The 7,514-nt window shown below is 32.1% G+C and overlaps 1 pseudogene; it reads right to left on the reverse strand.

Moving 5' to 3' along the window:
- Positions 1–1,191: 1,191 nt before the first annotated feature.
- LOC111783859 overlaps positions 1,192–7,514 on the reverse strand; it is a 24,645-nt pseudogene continuing 18,322 nt past the window's right edge.

Here is a 7,514-nt window from a genome sequence, read left to right on the forward strand (position 1 = left end):
GAAACGAAACGAAATGAAACGAAACGAAAGATAGGTCCCATCATTTTATTGCATGTGATTGTTGCATTTAACCCCAATAGTGGGGTCACTTACTGAGTATTTCTTTAAATACTCAAGCCATGTACTACTACATTTTTCAGGTTAAGGCAAGACATTCCTGTACGGCTGACGACGGCATCGCAACTCGAGATCATGACACATGCATAGGATAGTGGTATTCATTTTCTTAGACTTAGGATATAATAGGATGTTTTAAACTTAAACGCTTATTTATTTTATTTCGGGTATTTTGTTGTGTCGTTTTAAAGATGTTTTCAAAACACGTAAGTCCATGGCTATGTTTTAAGATAAAGGTTATGTTTTATGTTATTTAAATGAATTCTTCCGCATTCAATTTTTATGGTATGTATACAGTAGCGACCTTAAATTAAGTAGAAAATTTCGAGTCGTTACAATGTAAGTCCATGAAAATGTTTTATGATGAAGTTTTAAATGTTTATTTCCACACAAGAAAGTATGTTATGATGAAGGTAACGACTTTAGGTTAGTAGAAATATAGGGTCGTTACACTCACTCATATACCATATGAAATTTTTTTAGTAGAGCACCTAATTTGGCCCATGGGAGCAAATATGGACCCACACTTCCTAAAAACAACTAAAATAAAATCTCCTAATTCTTCATTGATGATTCTAAATTATTTTCTTCTTTTTTTTTCTCTTTAAACACAACTTAATTTCCTTTTTAGGTTCCTTTCTCTTCATTCTTATCTTTTATTCTCTAAATTCTTTCAAACTTGGTAATTGATATGCACTCTTTTCTTTAAGATTGAAGATTCAATTCCTATCTCATATAATTGTTGTACTAAAAACATAAAAAAGATTACACAGAATTTGATACAATGTCGTAATAATACCATAAAAACTTCATGGTAGATTCATACATATTTGGATTTAAGAGGTTTCATTTTATTTTTTCAAATTTAAAGTATTATCTCGGTGATTTTGAGTTTGAGTGTTACTAAATATTACAAATCTAGTTGAAAGAATTTATTTTCAAAATTATTATTATTATTATTATTATTATTATTTTGTTTTATAAATTTTAAAGGAAAAGACATTTGATCTATATGTTCATTAAATTTTTCATTACCATTTATTCCATAGAATTAAAAAAAAAACAAAGTCTTTACTAGAAGGCAGGAATTTCAATAGAGCACGACTTCAACTGCACCTTCTCAATTGGCAGCTTATCTTCAGGAAAGTCACATCCACCACTTTTCGCTGCCTTAGCCAGTGGAGCACATGGCGGTGGATCCACATCACTACTAAATCCCTCAACTTCTGTACAGTTCCACTGCAACTTTTTAGGCTTCTTCGACAATCCAATATTCACATTCGAAATACAAATATCCGTGAATGGATCTCCTGATATCCCTGCCAAATTCGCCGACATATTAACATTCTCAGCCACCATGTCTCTGTAATTAATGTTCTTAATCACCGGCAATGCTGAGGGATCAAACTTGTCATCTGCATGCGATTTGTAGTCTCCAGTCATCCAGAAGACGTATTTCATCGTGGATAGAAACATTCTTCGGACGAAAATGTCCTTGACGAAACCACCTCGTCCGCGAGCGGTTTTGATTCTGACAGCAAACTGTGTATTAATTGCAGTGACGTTTTCGATCCTAACGTTGCGAATTCCGCCAGACATTTCGCTGCCAAGGGCGATACCTGCAGAATCTGGTGATATGCAAGTGAGGTGGCGAATGACAAGGTCCTCGGTCGGCATTCCAAACTTGATACCATATTGGTCTCATCCGCTCTTGATGGCAATGCAATCGTCACCGGAGACAATGTAGCAGTCTTCGATTCGAGTGTTGGAACAAGAATCTGATAAATCGAATAGAGAATTAGGGAGAGGGATTGACAAAGAAATGAACCCTAAGGTTTTAAAGGTGAAGAAGAAGGGAACCTGGATTGATTCCGTCCGTGTTGGGTACGGTAACAGGAGCCAAGATAGTAAGCCCTTGGATAATCACATTCCTCCATTTTTACCCAACCAAACCCGACTAGATTAAAAATAAATCATAATAATATTTATATATATATATATATAAAATTTTAGTTGGAATGATTTGAATGGTATATTATTAAGTTTTAACCTTTTTTTTTCTCTTTCTTTTTTTCTTTTTTTTTTTTCTTCTTTCAAGCCTAATCCTAAAATATAAGTATAATGAGATTGAAGTGAAATAGTGAAACGTGCTATAAATCGGATGGACAAACCATGAAGGTGAGTTGATCAAAGTGAGATTCGAGATTTGGATTTGATCAGAGTACATAATCTCGATCACATATGGTCGTGTTACCTTGAGCTCCCCTTTCTTAAAATTTTCCCACCAAGAAGATCCCTGCCCGTTGATTGTACCGTTGTTACCTACACCATGTAACCAATCCAACTTTATTTTCTATAAATATTTTTGTTATGTTTTCATTTACTTTAATTTTTTTTTATTTAATTCTAACAGCACAGAAGCCTATAAAGAATATAATTTTGCAAACCATTTAAAAAATCAAAATAGAATGTGAAAAAGTAATAGAAAAATAATCACCTGTGATAACCACATCCGTGAGATTAGTTCCAAAGATGAGGCTGTTGTACCGTCCACGGGGAGCATCTCTTCCTCTTCCATAAGATGGGAGAACTTCCACAAGTGGCCATTTTGATTCATTCTGCGCTTAAGAGGAACAAATTTGACTCATTTATTTTGGATTCAAGTACTTATAGATTAAATTTCTCAAATCACCACTCCCAAAGTTAGCTTTATAAAAATAAAATACTCGATAGGTCGAACCTGGGATGCAAGAATTTTTGCTTCTTTATCGATAAAAAGTGTGAAATGGCTAGTCAGATTAAAACTTCCAGTCACCCATTTCCCCGACGGCACGATCAATTGAGCACCACCATCTGCCGCGAGTGTGCTGAGATGTTAAATCGCTTTTCGGAACGCATGAGTATTTGAAGTTACTCCGTCACCGACGCCGCCAAACTCCGTCAGCAACGCCGAGTGTTTTCGGCAATTGATGGCCTGGAATTTCAGAGAGTTCGAACTTAGACGTGGATTCATAGCGTCCACTGTGGCTAAGCTCACCAATGCCAGTACAATCACGACTGAGATTCTCACCGCAGTAACCTGCCGAACAAAATCACATATGATTCAATCTCTTTTTGTTTCTCGATAACATAATGTTGAAAACGGCAGTTAGGTTTATTAGTTCATCTTTGTGTTGGTTACATGAAAGAAACAAAGTTTTTCAATCAACCAATCCCGATTTTGAACAAAAACTCATAATCATTTTAAGTAATCGGAAAGAAAAACCAATGAAAAGTAGAATAACCAGTCAAGCCCACACCATCAATAGAATGATACAAAGAAAAATAAAAAAGTGAAATTCAAAGAGAAAGAAGAAGAAAAATTACATTGATTTTTGTGAGTTTTGGAGGAAGTTCCATGATTAATTTTCTTGGTGAGTTTATGATTTTTAGATTAAGGGGAAAAATGATTTTATAGGATAATTTAGGAATAAAAAATAAGAAAGGGATTTATTACTATTACTATTATTACTTTTTTTTAAGGGTGAAAATTGGGGTGGTAAATGAAATGGTTGGATTGATTAAAAATATTAGCTCAACAAACTCTTTAGGAAAATATAATGTGTAAAGAAACATAATAAGTGAGATCGTTTTAAATTTAGCATCTTATTTTTGTTGTTTGTTTTTTTTTTTTTTTTAATTATTTTATATGTATTAGAGTGTTAAAATAGTTACTCCAAGAACACGATCAAACCAAGTAAACTAAATCAGTATTTAAAAACAAATTAACAAAGGATTTCTATGTTAGTAATTTATTTTTATTAAATTTTTTTTAGTAAATTATTCCAACAATTCGAATCAACCAAATATTTTATGGTTATATTAGGCGAATTCATTATTTGATAAGGATTTATTGGATTGAAAAAGTTTACTATCCAAAAAATTAAATTAGGTCTAAAACATGTTCAATTCAAAAGAATTGTTTGTTTAGTTTTAAATGATATTTCTATATTGATTTGATTAACCTCTAATTAAATCAGTTATTTATTCACATGACTTGAATATGGGCGGAAATCTCTTCAAATATGGTAAGTATAACACAATATTAATCTCCATTTATTCTTTTGATATTTTTGTTAAAATTTTCTTTTATATTTTTTTATTTATTAAGAAACTATTTAATATGGACTCTAATATAGAAATTAGCTAATTTTTTTTATCAATAAATAATTATTATTAAGTAGATATTTGAAATTTTAATGCAAATCCTTCCAAATAAAAAAAATATAGAATGAATATATGGTAAATTTTTTACATTTAAAAACAAAAAGGATGAAAATTAAAAAAATGTATAGGGATGTGCTATATACAAATACATAACATAGAAAACCTCCGGCTCAACTATTTTTTGTCATAATTGTGTGCTGATTGATGGCACATGCCCATGGCTTCGCATGGCTTCGCATGTCTTATGCTTGTATATGTAAATTGTTATGAAATGAGATGTTACGTGAATGTTATGCTATATGTGTTAAATTAATATGTTTATGATATGATATATTGTGATGCTATATGCGTTAAATTGATATGTTTATGATATGGTATATTGTGATGCGATATGTTATGGTGTGATATGTTGAAGGCATGTTCGGGTTATGTTATGTAACTGTTATGATATATGATATGTTATGATATGTGAAATGACACGTGCAAAGATATGATAAGTTATGATATAGTATATGCCCATGACACATGTATAAGGTAGTTGTACTTATTTTCTTAGACTTAGGTTAGAATATGGTGTTTTTAATTTTAATGTTTATTTATTTCATTTAGTATTTCATTGTGTCGTTTTAAACATGTTTTCGAACACGTAAGTCCATGACAATGTTTTAAGATGAAAGCTATGTTTTATGAAAAAGTTTATAAAGTATTTCTGCATTCTATGTTCATGATATGTATATAGTAGCGACCTTAGATTAAGTAGAAAATTTAGGGCCGTTACAATTGGTATCAGAGCTCTAGGTTATAGATTTTGTAGACTAGCTTACGATGTAGGGCTTTGCATGAACCATGGTCCCACTGCTGATGTCCCATCACCGTCAGGTATGTCATGCTTAAGATAAAAGAAGAAAACATTATTGATTGCATATGTTGTTACTGCATAGTCATTATAAGTTATGACTCATAATTGAATTTTGACACCATTGACTGTATTATAGTTAACTGAATTATTGTTGCCTTAATTCTATGTTTATTATAATGTTGAATATGTTATGATTTACCTTGCATGGAATGTGAATGTAAATTGAAGTATTGTTGATGTTTAGATTTAGCAAGGTTGGTACTGTGAATGAGAAGCTGTAGTTTAGTAAGCTACTAAATGCTAGTATATGCATGAAAATGATTTTGCCATGGAAGGTTAGATGTTTCAGTTAGACGTCTTGAACATAGTTAAAATACGCAATATTATGACAATAGAGATGGAAAGTAATGCACCAATGTATATTAACGAGTAAATAGTTTAAAATGAAAATGACCAAGGAAGTATTGATATAAAAACAAATTATTATTACTCAAAGGACAATGTAATGCAAGAAATGGATTAAATATTGATCTAGTTGATGGAAGGAAGCAAGTCTTTAACAAAGTGAGAAAGATGAAGTTAAAGTTAAGTATTTTAAGGTGAAGCACGTGAGCCACAAACCTATTCCCTGAATTCTTTTGCTCATGAAATTTTAGACATATGAAAAATTTCAATAGTAAAACCGGGCTAGACATTGATGAAACAAGGATATATAAATTCATAACTTTACATATAATGTCTATTCTCAATATAGCCGTTCTAATCATGCTTAGATAGACTTTTTTTATAATCATGAATCATACAAAATTAAAGTAGGAAGTCAAACACGTTTTTACATACTTTGAAGTAGTGAAATGGCTCGTGGGTGATATATCAAACATGTTTAGTGAGCATGAAACATGCGGCTTTGTAGTTAGATTGGTGGAGGTTGACAAACTGGAGGTTGCAAGAACGGAAGATCTCGTAGTTTCACAGTAATTATTTCTAAAGGTGTTTTAGTTTAAAAATGCCACTAACATGACTATAATGTCATAGTAATTTATATACGTTCTCCAAATAAGAGGTTCGGATCCTATTGTTGTTGTACTAATAAAATAAAAATTAAACATTTAATGATATAAAATAAAGTATTTTAATCATACCATAAAAACTTGAGGGGATTTATATGTTTAGATTTAGGAAGTTTAATTTTTAATTTTAGATTATTATTTTTAAGGTTTTAAGTTGCAATTAGATATTGGCCTAGTATTGGTGGGGATGAGAGTTACATTTCAATCGACCACATGTTACTCTTGGACCTATTTTCAAGGCTGATGTCACCCATGCATACATAATTCATTACGCTGAAGCTTATCATAAATAACCTTCAAAAAACACAACAAAGTCTTTTATATAGATTCACAAATCCAAAAACAAACCTATCTCCCAAAATAAAACTTTCCCTAACTCAATTCAAAATAAATCTAAATAAAACAATATTCAATAACTTAAAATAGTGAAATAGACCTAAACTCCTAAAAATATTCCCTATCCAACTTCTAGGGTGTCTTCAGCTCAGCCGTTAACCGTATATTGGCGTCTTGCCTTTACCTAAAAAATGTAGCACATGGCTCGAGTATTTTATGAAATACTCATTAAGTCACCCCACTGTTGGGGTTAGAAATGCAAACACATGCAACATATGAGGGGGACCTAACTTTTCGTAAACTTTACATAGCCTTGGACGCTTTTCTATTTCGGGTAGGGTTGGGTGTGTGGTACTCCTTCAAACACGGCCCATGTACGCGTACATGGACCCACCAGGAGGGCTCGTATACATACCCCCTAGGCCTGACTTGGTCGGGCACATGTGATACACGTCGCCGGACACCACAGAACAGAAAAGGGCCCGCATGATATCATGGCGAATATAAATATCGTAATTCCTTCTTTCGTATCATAAAGGGGAAGAATGCCGATACAAGTGACATACATACATGCATGAGGTCCCTTAATATATCTAACATAACATTAAATAAGCATTGCCGACCTCACATATGCATTTCTTACATTATATGGCATATCACATGACCTACATTACATGGCATATTACATAATATGAAAATACATTCCAGTTACATAAGCATTTCATGACATGACTCGAGAATACTACGTGTATACATGGCATCGATCAACATTTTCATGGCATATATTATTAACATATCATTTATAACTTCACATAACATAAATAGTCAACAGTCAACATAATTCATACATCACATAACATAAACAATCGATAGTCAACACAATCTATACATCACATAGTCATATCACATAAATATGGTGCATGTAG

This window comes from Cucurbita pepo, unplaced genomic scaffold (genome assembly GCF_002806865.2).
Source record: "Cucurbita pepo subsp. pepo cultivar mu-cu-16 unplaced genomic scaffold, ASM280686v2 Cp4.1_scaffold000109, whole genome shotgun sequence".
NCBI lineage: Eukaryota > Viridiplantae > Streptophyta > Magnoliopsida > Cucurbitales > Cucurbitaceae > Cucurbita > Cucurbita pepo.